Genomic DNA, 14,342 nt, shown 5'->3' with positions numbered 1-14,342 from the left:
AGAGAAGAGAAGCCATGTTCATGTGGAGGGAGTTATCCCAGACTTCAGTACCTAACAGGTAATTACAGAGAAGATGGATGTATTTCCTTCACAAGAATGAGTTGATGGGGCAAGAAGATGTGAGCACAAGCTGCTGCAGGGGAAACTTTCTATGGATGTAAGGAAAAAAAAATCTTAACTGTGGAAAGAGTTAAACAATGGTATAGGTTGTTCGAGAAAAGTGGCAGTATCTTTCTTGTTGCAAATAATTAAGACTTAGCTTGATAGATCCCTGTATAGAATAATCTAGGACCCTGCTTATAAAAGAATTAGATCAGATGCTTTTGAGAGGTCCCTTCTGAGCTAGACTTTGTTGTAGTTGTAAGATTCTGAAGTCTTTCCTGTGTCTTCTATGGTATTATCCTAATTCTACCATGCACCTTCTTGCTTGTTCTGCAAAATTACTTTTATAAGCCATTTTGTAGAATCACAGAATGGTTTGGGTTGGAAGAGACCCTTAAGGTTCATGTAGTTCCAGCTCCCCTGCTATGGGCTGGGACACCTTGCACTAGACGAGGTTGTTAAAGCCCTGTCCAGCTTGGTCTTGAACACTTACAGGTAGCGGGCATCCACAGCTTCTCTGGGCAACCTGTTCCAGTGCCTCACCACCTTCATAGTATATAATTTTTTCCTTATATCTAATCTAAATCTCATAGAATCATAGAATATTCCGAGTTGGAAGGGACCCATAAGGATCATCGAGTCCAACTCCTGGCACCACACAGGTCTACCCAAAATGTAAGACCATGTGACTAAGTGCACAGTCAAATGCTTATTAAAATCCAACAGGCTTGGTGCAGTGACTATATCCCTGGGGTGCCTGTTCCAGTGTGCAGCCACCCTTTCGGTGAAGAACCTCTTCCTGATGTCTAGCCTAAACCTCTCCTGCCTCACCTTGACACCATTCCTGTGGGTCCTGTCACTGGTGACTAAGGAGAATAGATCGGCACCTGCTGCTCCACTCCCCCTTGTGAGGAAGCTATAGACCACAATAAGGTCCCCCCTCAGTCTCCTCTTTTCCAGGCTGAACAGGCCAAGTGACCTCAGCTGGTCCTCATACGTCTTCCCCTTTAGTCCCTTCACCATCTTCATAGATGTCCCTTCACCTTCTTTTACATGTAGTTTAAAGCCATTACCCCTTTTCGTGCCAGTACACTCTCTGATAGAGTCCCTCTCCAGCTTTCTCATAGGCCTCCTGTAGGAACTGGAAGGCCACTATAAGGTCTTCCCTCCTGCCTGTGGATTTTCTCTGGCATATATTTTTCTTAGTTCATGCAACTGCACTAGAAGTCTCTGTTTTCCTTTTAGCAGTTATAGCTTAGCTATGCTCCAGAACCATATAAAAATGTCATAGAATATTTACACCTTGTCACCAGTTACACTATTTTGTGTACTTCCATCTGGATTCAAGACAGTAATTTTTTCTTGGATCTTGCTTAGTATGTATGTGTTTAGTGCATGCAACAGGCCTATTCTGGCCACATCACGTAACATGACTGTAGTCATTATAAGACAAAGAGATACAAGAGAGGGAGAAATAATTCTCCCTGACTAAAGTGCTCTGAAATGCTGCAGCAATCAGGTAGGATGGGGAACAATTAAATTTTGAGGGTGTTGATGATCCAAAAAATGCATGAATTTCAGGATAAAGACAGAATGAATTTGTTTTGAAATAACACAACTGTTATCTGAATTTTCCAAGGGCTAATGGCTGTGCTTTTTTTTGTTAGGTAGTGCATCTATGTTTTGCCTGTTTCCCTATTAGGGAAACAGCTAACTACCTGACTGTTGTTAAATTCACCTGACTGTTAGGCAAGTGACTAACAATCTGGAGGTGCCTTGTGATGATAGGTCTTCATATTAAGTGGTTATTTGACTGGTGGGTAGGTGGACAAAGGCAACTCATGACAATCTCTTGGCCAGATAGAAACAAAAATGAATCATGACCTGCACTGTATGAGTTACTGGCAGATAGCTCTTGGATGAATTAATACACTGAAACCTAATTAAAACACAATCCTTTTATCTTGTATTTTTCTCTGCATGTCTAGGACAAGTGGAAGTCTTCATAAATCTGAAATATTATAGGTCAATTAATATGCACACAAGCTGCATATTCTGTAACAGGAATACAGTTAATCTAACATAAATTGCCTTTTGGAAACTCAGAGTAACATTAAAATATTTGTCCCAACTCTGGTCCTACTTGTGCTCAATTTTTCAGCAATGTAATATTCTTGATTTCAATGGTGTAAATTGAGTAAAGCTTTTGTTTGTTGTTCCCAGAATTTAAAGTATATGGACTTCATTGTTCTTCCCCATTAGTTAATGGAAATTTAATGTGCAAAGCTGGGTAAGTAGGGTGAGTGCACTATTCATTGTACACAGAATTCTTCTGTTCTGTTAAGCTTATTATAGACCACATAGTTATCCTATTGCTCCCAGCAGTTTTGTCTCATTTGGTACTTGACCACTGTATTAGCCTGGACACTTGCAGTTTGGGATAAGATTTTGCTTTTATGTAATTTTGTGAATCCAGACATGTAAGGGGAAGAACTATGAACAGCACCTATAAGAAATATATTTTGAATACACTGCCAATTATTTTATTATACTAGAAGCTTTATTACAGAACATGTTACATTCTTATATCTTCAAATAAAAATAGTGGACAAAAAGTTATATATGTCAGATCCAGGTTTTGCCAAACAAACTACCATGTTTCTGACATTCTGTCTGCAGCAGTTCCTTAGTTAAGAGTAAGAAAAGAGCAGCACAGTGTGAATACACTGACACCATCCCAGCTTTCATTAATTTGTAGCTTATTAAATTTCTGATTTCCAAATGGTGCCTTTTCTTTCTAGACTTAGCAGTTTGCTTTTATTTTCATGAATTTGAATCATGGAGCTAAACACTTTTGGAGCCCCGGTGGAGCAGGTGGATGTGGCCTGGAGCAGGCTGCGGCCCATGGAGAGCCCCCGCAGGGCAGGAGCAGGCCCCGGGCCGCAGCTGCAGCCCCCCCGTGGAGAGGAGCCCCCGCAGGAGCAGGGGGTCTCGGGGGAGCTGCCGCCCAGCCGTGGGGGACCCGTGCTGGAGCAGTTTGCTCCTGGGGGATGGATGGATGGATGGAGCCCGTGGGACGGAGCCGTGTGGGAGCAGTGCTTGAGGAGCTGCTGCCTGTGGGCAGCCCGTGTGGGATCAGCTGGGGAAGGACGGCATCCCGTGGGAGGGACCCCACGGGGAGCAGGGGCAGGGAGGGAGCGAGAAGGAGCGGCGGGGACAAAGCATCAGGGACTGACCGCAGCCCTCAGTCCCCTGTTTCCCTGCGCTGCTCAGGAGGAGGAGGTGGAAGAGGGCAGATGGGGAGAAGATGTTTTGGGTTTCTTTCCTTTGTTTCTCACGTGTCTAGTTTGTTGGTAGGAGGCAATCACTCTTACTGTCTCCCTATGCTGAGTCTGCTTTGCCCGTCACGATAGTTGTTGAGTGATCTCCCCGTCCTTATCTCAGCCCTTGAGCCCTTTGCATCGTATTTTCTCCCCCTTTCCCTTGGAGGAGGGGGAGGGAGAGAGCGGCCGTGCTGAAACTCGGCTGCCCAGCCGATTCAGACCACCGCAGTTGCAAAGGACTGGAAAAGTTTTCCCAAGAAACAAGATGTTTAACAAGGAAGTGCATAGTTTCCTTATTAAGGCTTCCTGAATGATTGGGGTTATTTCATATTCCCAGCTCGGAGGAAGAGAATTGTTGATTTCACCTTCTTTTTTCTGACATGGAAATAAAAGGTGAACTGCTCTACAAGGACGGGCAACGTCTCAGAATCAAGCTCTTTTGGTCTGTAATCCCTTCTCAAGGAAAAGATTGATCACACACCTTCCACAGATGTAGGGGAGCAGGGAATAATGTTTGAACTACTCTAATTCAAGTCAGTTTGGGCACAGTGGTACTTCTCTAGCTGTTTCTGAGACATACGCGTTAGCAACAGAGAGTGTTGTGCCGTCACTGGGAGGCGCCTGCGGTGATGACTTCAGAAACAGAACTGAATTGTGTCACCACAGCACTTTGGCAACAGCTGCCTCTGCGCACGTTTAGCTGGGAGGGACAGAGAAGGGTGCTGGATGTGATGAAACCACGTGAGGATTTGTGGATCTCCCCTTGAGGTGCACAGAGAGGGACCATGCCCTTCTGTAAGTGTTTTGATGCTTGGCTGGGGAAAACAATGCGGTTTTGTTGTGAATGCTTCATTTTAGTATTCTGTAGTTTGTGTCAAGTCCTGACAGAAGCACCAAGGTTGGTACTTTGCTCAATGATGGAGCTGCACAGAGTGAGAACAGACCCAATGTACGGCTGAGGGCCTCTGCACGTTCTCTTCTTCCTACAGACGATCAACAAATAAGGGGAGACAGAGAAGAGTGTGCTGTGGTCCTCCCAGAGACCGCAAGTACTAAAGCATAAACAAGAGGCTTAAGAGTCCCCCTGTCACGTTAAAATTCAGGACAGCAATGGACTTCATCACATGGGCTGGCCTGTCGACTAGTGTCTCAGGCTGTGGGGTATGAAGATGCACTCCATCTGCTTTCAGGGTAGCAATTGCAGTGGGCAAGCTGCCTGACCTTAACATTTTTCATTTCATTTTTCACCAGAGTTTTGCTGGTTTCCCACGATTCAGTCTTGGTCTAGGAAAAAAAAAAAAAAAAAAAAAAAAGTGAATTCGGAGCAAAATAAAAGGATTTCCTCTCCATCGGTTACGTGTTCTTAACTTGACAGGTTTGATTATCGACTTAGAAGGCAAATATCTGGCCAGACTGCAAGACGTGTGCTCGCAGCGTGGGACAGCTCTCGTAAAGGTGATTCAGGGTAGCTTCTGGAAAACAAGACATCAGATCTCCCAGACAGCTTTCTTTGTGCTAATGTAGGAAGGGCGAGTAAGAGTAAAGGTCCAGATACCGTAAGAAGCGGAAGGTGTGAAGGAAACTTCCTTCTGGCTGATACAGCTCCATATCTAGTTGCCAAGTAGGAAGAGAGCAGCTCTAAGTTTCTTGGGGAGAGGAAAACAAAGAGGCTGGGAGATTGTACAAAGAAAAAAATGGGATGAGCTATTTCAGGAAAACATAGTAACTGGAAATAGAGATTGGAAGAGTGCTTTAAGCCAAGACAGAAACTTTTTAAAACTAAAACCTAGGAGTTGGATGAACCAAGAAACGAATCCATTTTGATTATGCAGTTGTGTCCAGCGTTATCTTGGGAAATATGGTTTCCACATAAATGTGTCTGGGGCTTGAAGTTTTCCTAACGCCCTTCTCTGTGTATTCCCTACTGTTTGGTAAGCGCTGAGGTCACACTGCAGACAGCAGCACGTCCGCTCCCCACTCCTTAGCTGTCTGTTTTCACAACATGTCTAGCAACAGAATGGCTTGGACACACTGCGCCTATGACCGAGTTCATTCAAGCTGGTGGACAAGGTAAAAGCTCTGGACAAGCGAAGGGGAGGGAGGGAGGGACGGACATACAATATGATCACTTTAATCTCATTTCTCTAAGAATCCTTGCTGAGAAAACAAAACAAAACAGAATCAAAAAGAACAGAACAGAACAGAACAAATGAAGCAAGCAGCTAGCTTGCTGGAGACATTGTCTGGGAAACAGTGAAAACACTTGCAGACAAAAAACATACCAAAGGACTAACTCTTTGAGCTTAATTCTACTCAAACAGCATAACCTCAAACTCCTGTTCCTGTTCGTAACAGGCTGGTACAGTAACATGTCCCATTGGATGACTTTGCAGCATAGATGTCAGGAATGCAGCTTGGGATCACCTCCTTCTACTGAGAGTTCAGTTTGAAGGGATGAGCAAGTAATTTTTCCTGGGTTGACGGAAATCTAAAGCCTGTTTTCTAACACTCTTACAGACACTTCTCTGTCCATCGGCCTGTCCTGCCAACTCTGGTGTGAGTGTGAAGTTGTGGCAAGAGGGATTTCCCATTCCTATTTGACCTGGTGGACACCAGCTTTCCTAGGAAATTGCTGATGGTGCTGAGGAGGCAGCAGTATCAAAGCCCTTGTCGATGAAGGTACGACAAGCTGGGGAGGCTTTGGCATTTCTGCACAATGCTGCTCCCTGATTGTCACTCAAGACTCAGATTCGGAAAGAAGCAAAGCAAGCTAGAGGAAAACTGGATGTCCTGGTAATTTTCTTTCTTTTTATTTTTTCATTCTTCACTTGTAAGAAAATCTAAGTCTTTAAACCATTTGTTTGCAAGCACAACTTAATGGAAATGCTTTATGGGTGTGCTCCTTCACCTTGTTTGGAACCTGCTTAACCTGGCTTCAGCTCTAGGACACCTATGCTCAAATGTATGCTTCCCATGCTAAAGCGGTGTTCTTTCAGTCTTCTTTTCTGTGATGGTTGCAGGTGAGGTTGAAAAGAGTTGTCAGTAGGATTCTTCATTTCCTTTGCAGGATCCAAAACTCCGTATTACAGTGGATCTTCTCCTCTGCTCTGAAAAGCTTCCCAGGCCAAAAGAGAATTGAGATGACGAAGGAAATAGAGAATGCTGACCAATATTTCCAAGTACCACCCGTAAGTTTTGTGAAAGAATCCGGTGCATTTCTGTAGTGGTAGAAAGTTCATAAAATCATGATCGTGCACTTGAAGGCAAGCAATGCTATAAAAATGAAGAATGCAAGGCCCTGCTTAAGGACAGTCTTCAGGCTGCTTCTAGATCAACAGCTCATTTGGTTCTTCCACAACCTCATCTCCGCTTGCTTAGAAGTTGTGAAGGTCGGAAGCACACTCCGTGTTTTTCATCCATCCCCTCTGTGTATCTTTTCCCTGACAGCAACTTGTGTCTTGGCTCTTCACATCCAGCCAGAGCAGTTTCTTTGCCTCCGCAACCTGCAGGCTGTCCTCTCGTGTGTACCTGTGCTGGACTGAGGGTAATGCTTGTAACGCACGCAGATGCTGTATTCACTAGCACTTTTAGAAAAGAGAGCAAGAAGCTAAGCTGCGCAGCAGTTTCTTAGGTTTCTGTATCTCTCTCTCTCTCTCTCTCTCTCTGCGTATATATTTCATTACTTATTTACTTGCTTAAAGATCCTTTAAGTACAGTAGATACTTTAAGAAAGCGTACTTGTTCTTCTCCTTTACTTGTTTTTAACGTTTACTTTTCTAACCAATCCTTAATGTTACAACATTGGCTTTATTTAGTTCTCAGTCCTTAGAAGTACTCAAAGCACATCAGTGATTTCTCTGTTTCTCAAGCTGTCCATCTGCATTGAGACCTCTTATCTTAATTTAGGTATGAGGTGCAGAAGAACACTGAAACCAGCCGAAGCCGTATCGGACACATGCTTCTGTGCTAGGAAGTAATTCCGAGTGATTCCACGGTGTACTTTAGACAGGTTTGCTCTGGTCCTCTGGACACAGCATCCCCAAGGGATATTTCAAAGCTCTCGGAAGGACCTGTCGTTATCTCTGACACTGCAGCCTCCATTAGGAACGGGTAAATATTCCTTGCCCTTGTGGAAAGGAACTACTCAGTTAGCTGTTTCTAACCCAAATCTCTTTGTTGTCTTCTCTTGACAGACACCACCCGGCTAGCCAAGCTAAACCACTGAAAATGGAAGGAGTGGGACATCTTCCAAAGCCTGCTGCTGCTTCTAAGCAGAACTGCCATGTAGGTGGGGACACAGCAAGAGGACACGTCCAGGCCAGGGTGCAACGGAAAGGCACCTGTCTGAGCCACAGAACAAAGTCAGCGATTCCCAGTTGCAGACTGTTGCTCAACTAGTGACACAGCAGCTGGAGCGCTTCTGGTTGCTGCTGATGGGTTCGCGTGAATCAGCCAGGGATATGAGCTACGAGAACGACTGAAGCGATCTGAACTTACCTGAAAGAAAGAAGACAAGAGGGGAGGGAAAGGGAGGGAATAAAAGGAAGGGAGGGGAGGGGAGGGGAGGGGAGGGGAGGGGAGGGGAGGGGAGGGGAGGGGAGGGGAAGGGAAAGAAAAGGGAAAGGGAAGGGAGGGCAGGGAAGGGGAGGGGAGGGGAGGGGAGGGGAGGCGATGTGATGCGATGCGATGCGATGCGATTGGAGGGAGGGGAGGGAGGGGATTGAAGGGGAGGGGAGGGGAGGGGAGGGGACTGGAGGGGAGGGAGGGGAAGACAGTGTAGAGGAGGTAGGGGAGGGTAGGATAGCGTAGTGTAGCATAGTAGAGGGGAGGGGAGCGTAGGAGAGTATAGGGTAGTGTAGGGGAGTGGAGTTTAGGGGAGTGTAGGATAGGATAGGGGAGGGGAGCGTAGGGGAGCATAGGGGAGGGGAGTGTAGGGGAGTGTAGGGTAGTGTAGCGAAGGGGAGTGTAGGGAAGTATAGGGGAGGGGATTATAGGGGAGTGTAGTGGTGTGTGGGGGTGTGTAGGGGAGGGGAGTGTAGGGGTGTGTAGGGTAGTATAGGGGAGGGGAGAGTAGGGGAGTGTAGGGTAGTATAGGGGAGGGGAGTGTAGGGGAGTGTAGGGGTGTGTAGGGTAGTATAGGGGAGGGGAGTGTAGGGGAGTGTAGGGGTGTGTAGGGTAGTATAGGTGAGGGGAGTGTAGGGGTGTGTAGGGTAGTATAGGGGAGGGGAGTGTAGGGGAGTGTAGGGTAGTATAGGGGAGGGGAGTGTAGGGGTGTGTAGGGTAGTATAGGGGAGGGGAGTGTAGGGGTGTGTAGGGTAGTATAGGGGAGGGGAGTGTAGGGGTGCGTAGGGTAGTATAGGGGAGGGGAGTGTAGGGGTGTGTAGGGTAGTATAGGGGAGGGGAGTGTAGGGGTGTGTAGGGTAGTATAGGGGAGGGGAGTGTAGGGGTGTGTAGGGGTGTGTAGGGTAGTATAGGGGAGGGGAGTGTAGGGGTGTGTAGGGTAGTATAGGGGAGGGGAGTGTAGGGGTGTGTAGGGGTGTGTAGGGTAGTATAGGGGAGGGGAGTGTAGGGGTGTGTAGGGTAGTATAGGGGAGGGGAGTGTAGGGGTGTGTAGGGTAGTATAGGGGAGGGGAGTGTAGGGGTGTGTAGGGTAGTATAGGGGAGGGGAGTGTAGGGGAGTGTAGGGGAGTGTAGGGTAGTATAGAGGAGGGGAGTGTAGGGGTGTGTAGGGTAGTATAGGGGAGGGGAGTGTAGGGGTGTGTAGGGTAGTATAGGGGAGGGGAGTGTAGGGGAGTGTAGGGACAGGGAGCATAGGGGAGGGGAGTGGAGGGAAGGGAAAAGAGGGGATGGGAGGGGTGGGGATTGCTACTGTAAATAAAATTGCCAAATACATGACATTTTGGATCTGGAGCCAAATCTTTGTGTTGCTGAAGGGACGCAAGACACAGACTCCTGATGGCTCTTGAACAGGAGGCGTTTATTGCCCTTTTTCACTCCTACATGTCCTCTCCCCGTAGCCCCATGTGCTGTCCACGCACCCAAATCCCAGTTGGTCAGAGACCCTCAGACACGCGCCTGGAGCCAACCAGCAATTGCCCACTGCCCAAAGGTCCTCTTGAACACTGTAGCCAATTCTTGATCTCAGCCTCCCTCAAGGTTTTGTTTCTACCGCTTGTTTCCTCATTACCTCTAATTCAGGGACCTGCGAAACAGCGCGAAGCCACCTGAAAAGTCCCTCCCCACGCGTTGCCATTCATTCCACGACCTGATTTATCGCTGCCATCCGCGCATTGCACAGTGCCAGGAAAGGTTTGGCGTGCACAGAGGTGGCTGAGGATTTTCAGAAAGAACTTTCCTTAAGAACTGCATCAAGACTTTTGCTGGAAGGCAAAAGATCGGGTGATTGATTAACATAGGGATGGCAGCTGAGCAAGGGAAGCATCTTCCAAACTTCCAAATATTTCCTGGATACAGAACTACAACTCCTCTGCTCTCCGCTTAGGAGTTTCTGTCACCTGCTTAGGAAGCAGAAGCAGTAAAATGGGATTTAGAGGATCCAGCTGAAGCGTCAGTGCAAGTTAGAGGAAACCATCAATGTACGGGGTTTGAAGAGAGTTGGACCGGTTTTCCAAGGAACATGTACTAGTGCTGCATATATATGTATATCAATATCTCTACAGCTGGCTTGTATCAGACATAGAGTGGCCGTCAGGACTAGGGAAGCGGTTGTCCCTCTGTGCTCGGCTCTGGTGAGGCCGCACCTGGAGCACTGTGTTCAGCGAAGAGCTCGAGGTGCTGGAGCGTGTGCGGAGAAGGGCTCTGAAGCTTGTGAAGGGTTTAGAGAACAAGTCTGGTGAGGAGCGGCTGAGGGAGCTGGGGTTGTTCAGCCTGGAGAAAAGGAGGCTCAGGGGAGCCCTTCCTGTGCTCTACAGGAAGCTGAAAGGAGGCTCCAGAGAGGTGGGGATCGTTCTCTTCTCCCAAGCCCCAAGTGAGAAGAACAAAACCCCTGAAGTTGTACCAGGGGAGGTTCTGGTTGATTATTACGAAAAATTTCTTCACCGAAAGAGTTGCTCTGGTGGGTTTACGTGGCAAGGTTTTGGTAGCAGGGGGCCATAGGGGTGGCTTCCATGAGGAGAATCTAGAAGCTGCCCCACGTTAGATAACAGCTCCACTGCTGGCCAGAGCCAAGCCAAGAAACGATGTCGCTTGTTCCTCTGGGAGAGCATATTGAAGAAAGGAGGACAAAACTAACAACAAAAAGCTGTTTCCCAGGGAGAAAGAGAGGAGAAGCAGCCCTGCAGCCCCCCAGGTGAGTGCAGCAGGAGGGCAGGGTCGCTGCAGGCAGGCAGCAGCAGTTCCCCTGCGGGCTGTGCAGGGAGAGGCCCCCGGTGGAGCAGGCTGTCCCCCTGCAGCCCATGGAGCAGATCTCCACGCTGCAGCCCCCCCGTGGGTGGAGGAGCCCCCGGTGGAGCAGGTGGATGTGGCCTGGAGGAGGCTGCGGCCCATGGAGAGCCCCCGCAGGGCAGGAGCAGGCCCCGGGCCGCAGCTGCAGCCCCCCCGTGGAGAGGAGCCCCCGCAGGAGCAGGGGGTCTCGGGGGAGCTGCCGCCCAGCCGTGGGGGACCCGTGCTGGAGCAGTTTGCTCCTGGGGGATGGATGGATGGAGCCCGTGGGACGGAGCCGTGTGGGAGCAGTGCTTGAGGAGCTGCTGCCTGTGGGCAGTCCCTTCAGGATCAGTTTGGGAAGGATGGCATCCTGTAGGAGAGACCCCATGTGGAGCAGGGGCAGAGAGTGCTCTTGAAGGAGTGGCAGAGACAAAGCGTCAGGGACTGACCACAGCCCCCATTCCTTGTTCCCCTGTGCCGCTCGGGGGGAGGACTTAGAAGAGGGTGGATAGAGGGAAAGTGTTTTTAGTTTACTTTTGCTTTCTTACTGTTCTCGTCTGTTAGTAATAGGCAATGTTATTTTAATCTCCCTGTGCTGAGTCTGTTTTGCCCATGATGATAATTGTTGAGCGATCTCATTGTCCTTGTTTCACCCTTGAGCCCTTTTTTTTCATTTCATAGTATTTACCCTTTGAGGAGGAGGAGTGAGTGAGCAGTTGTGGTGGAGTTCAGCTGGGCAGCTGAACTCCACACTAATACTACCACACTAGCAGATGCCCCGTGGTGGCCTGGGTATGCAGGGTCTGGTGCCTGTAGGATCGCCCTGGTTCTGATCCTGATCTGGGTGTCACTGGCCACCCCAGCTACCAAGGAGGCTGGACCAGGTGACCTCAAGAGGTCTCTTCCAACCTCAGCCAGTCTATGATCATGGGATTCCATGGAATGTATATAATATATTGGAGTATGGTATGCACATACTGTGACAGTGAATGACTTAACCAGGGTGAGCTGGAGCCGTGTGATACTGTCAGTGGTATGTGCCGTGTTGAGGAAGGCTACAAAAATACACGTAAGTGTGCCCAAACTGAGGAGGAAGGGACTCCATCCAGGAGCATCAAGCTTACCTCCTGGAAAGAGTCCAGCAGAGGGCCACAAAGATGATACGGGGCCTGGAGCATCTTCCTTATGAAGAAAGGCTGAGAGACCTGGGTCTGTTCAGCCTGGAGAAAAGAAGACTGAGAGGGGATCTTATTAATGTTTACAAGTATCTTAAGTGTGGGAGACAGAGGGATTTGGCTAACCTCTTTTCAGTGGTTTGTGGGGACAGGACAAGGAGTAATGGCCACAAAATGGATCAGAGGAAGTTCCGCACCAACATGAGAAAGAACTTCTTCACGGTGAGGGTGATGGAGCACTGGAACAGGCTGCCTAGGGAGGTTGTGGAGCCTCCTTCTCTGGAGATATTTAAGGCCCGTCTGGATGCCTACCTGTTCTAAGGAACCTGCTTTGGCAGGGGGGTTGGACTCGATGATATCTCGAGGTCCCTTCCAAGCCCTACAGTTTTGTGATTCTGTGACCTCACTGAAGCTCTGAGGATGCTGAAGGCTTGTAGTCTGCCTCTCATTGTCCTGAGGGAGAGTGAAGCTGTCCACCTGAAGACCCAGAAGGATTACCAAGGGATGAGTATTAACACTAGGAAAGAGAGGCAACAGTAGGATGGTGAGGAGATTTTCTCTATTGCAATTTTAACTTAATTAGCAAGGGCTTGTTTGGGGCTATCACAAATATTAACTGTTTGGAACTATTAGACTTCAATTTTTTCTTAGACTAACAGCATATTCTAACATTCAGCTATATGTTGTGCTCCCTTTTTTAGGAAGATACATTGGATGAGATTTGATGATGGCTCTGACTTCGTACTAGACACTTTGGACCAGTTTCCTACTCTGTAGTTTTGGAAAAGTTTACTAGCGTGTTTCATAAGGAGCAGAAGCTTGGGTAGTGTTTTAAAAATACATTAATGAAAGCTTGTGTTTCTAATTCACTTGCAGTATTGAAAATCCCATCTCTAAATCAAGGGGCAAACACTTCAAGCTCTTCGTCTGACATTCAGTACTGTTTAATGGATTTTAATGGATTTAAAAATTTCTCCAATTAAGTGAACTAAGAAATAATTTTCACAAATATGCAGAATAATGTCAAAGACCTAAGCAAGAATTTCCTATAAACTCACTTAAAAAAAATAAAGTAAAAAAAGCCCACCATGGTGTATTACTTATGAAAACAAATGCATCTTCTGAAACATAATGCAGTGTGTTTTTTTTGTTTGTTTTGCTGAATAGTTCAGGAAAAAACACAAATATGCTATGTCTTCTCCTTGCTAGTTTAGTTTATACAGCTTTACTTTTTACTGAATATATTTTATTTTATTCTGATTCACTCTTGGAAATTCTTTTTAAATTTGGATTAACATTTTTAAAGGCTTGCATTGTTCATCTAACAGTGCAAGAGACACATTATTTCCTTGACTTTTACTGTTGCCTTATTTTTCTAAAAAACTGCTATTTTCTTCAGATTTTTCTTTAGATTTTGTATTTTACATATGTGATTGCTACATGGGACTATCACTGCAATTAGTATTATAACTGATCTAGATGAGGAGAGTATCCTGCATGGTAAAGGTTTGAGTAACATTAAATATTTCTGCATTTAAAAAAAAAAAATATTGAAAACATGAGTAGGAACAACTGGATGGAGGTCACTTCATGTAATTGTATCAGGATCTGACCGTGCTTTGTGCACTTCGGGAGCTGTAATAAGGAGCCATTTGCCTGTCATTGTCTTCTCTTATCAATGAATGAATAAAAAGTTTCAGTTTGTGAGTGCTATCAGTCACTAAAGAAGTAAAATTGAAGCACCTCAGGAATGGCAAAACTGTACATGTCCAGGAGCTTTTTTTGTTTGTTTTCTCTTGTTGTAGACTTACTATTTGGCAAGTTGCTGAAATAAAAGCATCACAGCTACTTAAAGCATTCTTTCCAAACTGGAACATAGAGTGCTGTTTTTTGTTGTTTTTGTTCTTGTTTTAATGTTCAGCTTTGTTTCAACTTGCAGTGGAGAAAATGTTCTTTATTTTATTGTGAGTATAATATGAAATGATTTTCTATTAATTTTATATTGGTATTTTCTACAAGGAAAAGGAATGGCCAAAATAATGATCTGCATAAATCAGACAACCATACCAGTATAATTTTAGCTCTGTTACAGATCAAGTTGATTTGGTTCAGCCAGCACCAGTTCTTTAACAAATTCTGAAAAGACTACATTTTATGTGGAGGATCTTCTGAAAGTATGGGGCAGCTGGTTAAAAGATTTTATCTCCTTTTTTTTTTTTTTATGTAAGAGCTCACACATAGAATCATAGAATCATAGAATATTATGAGTTGGAAGGGACCCTTGAGGATCATCAAGTCCAACTCTTGACACCGCACAGGTCTACCCAAAAGTTCAGACCATGTGACTAAGTGCACAGTC

At 46.4% G+C, this 14,342-nt stretch overlaps 1 long non-coding RNA gene across 2 annotated transcripts; it reads left to right on the top strand.

The window, feature by feature from the left end:
* The first annotated feature begins 5,945 nt into the window (after positions 1-5,945).
* On the top strand, positions 5,946-7,937 carry LOC119716102 (uncharacterized). 2 transcript variants are annotated; one of them, XR_011807762.1, is made up of 5 exons: positions 5,946-6,218; positions 6,493-6,613; positions 6,873-6,969; positions 7,332-7,535; positions 7,619-7,937. It is a non-coding gene; the product is annotated as an uncharacterized lncRNA (long non-coding RNA). The 2 variants fall into 2 exon arrangements; XR_005263803.2 differs by lacking the exon at positions 6,873-6,969.
* Positions 7,938-14,342: the final 6,405 nt, after the last annotated feature.

Source organism: Anas platyrhynchos, chromosome 2 (assembly GCF_047663525.1).
Source record: "Anas platyrhynchos isolate ZD024472 breed Pekin duck chromosome 2, IASCAAS_PekinDuck_T2T, whole genome shotgun sequence".
Taxonomy (NCBI): domain Eukaryota; kingdom Metazoa; phylum Chordata; class Aves; order Anseriformes; family Anatidae; genus Anas; species Anas platyrhynchos.
This window is presented reverse-complemented; position numbering and strand designations above follow the sequence as displayed.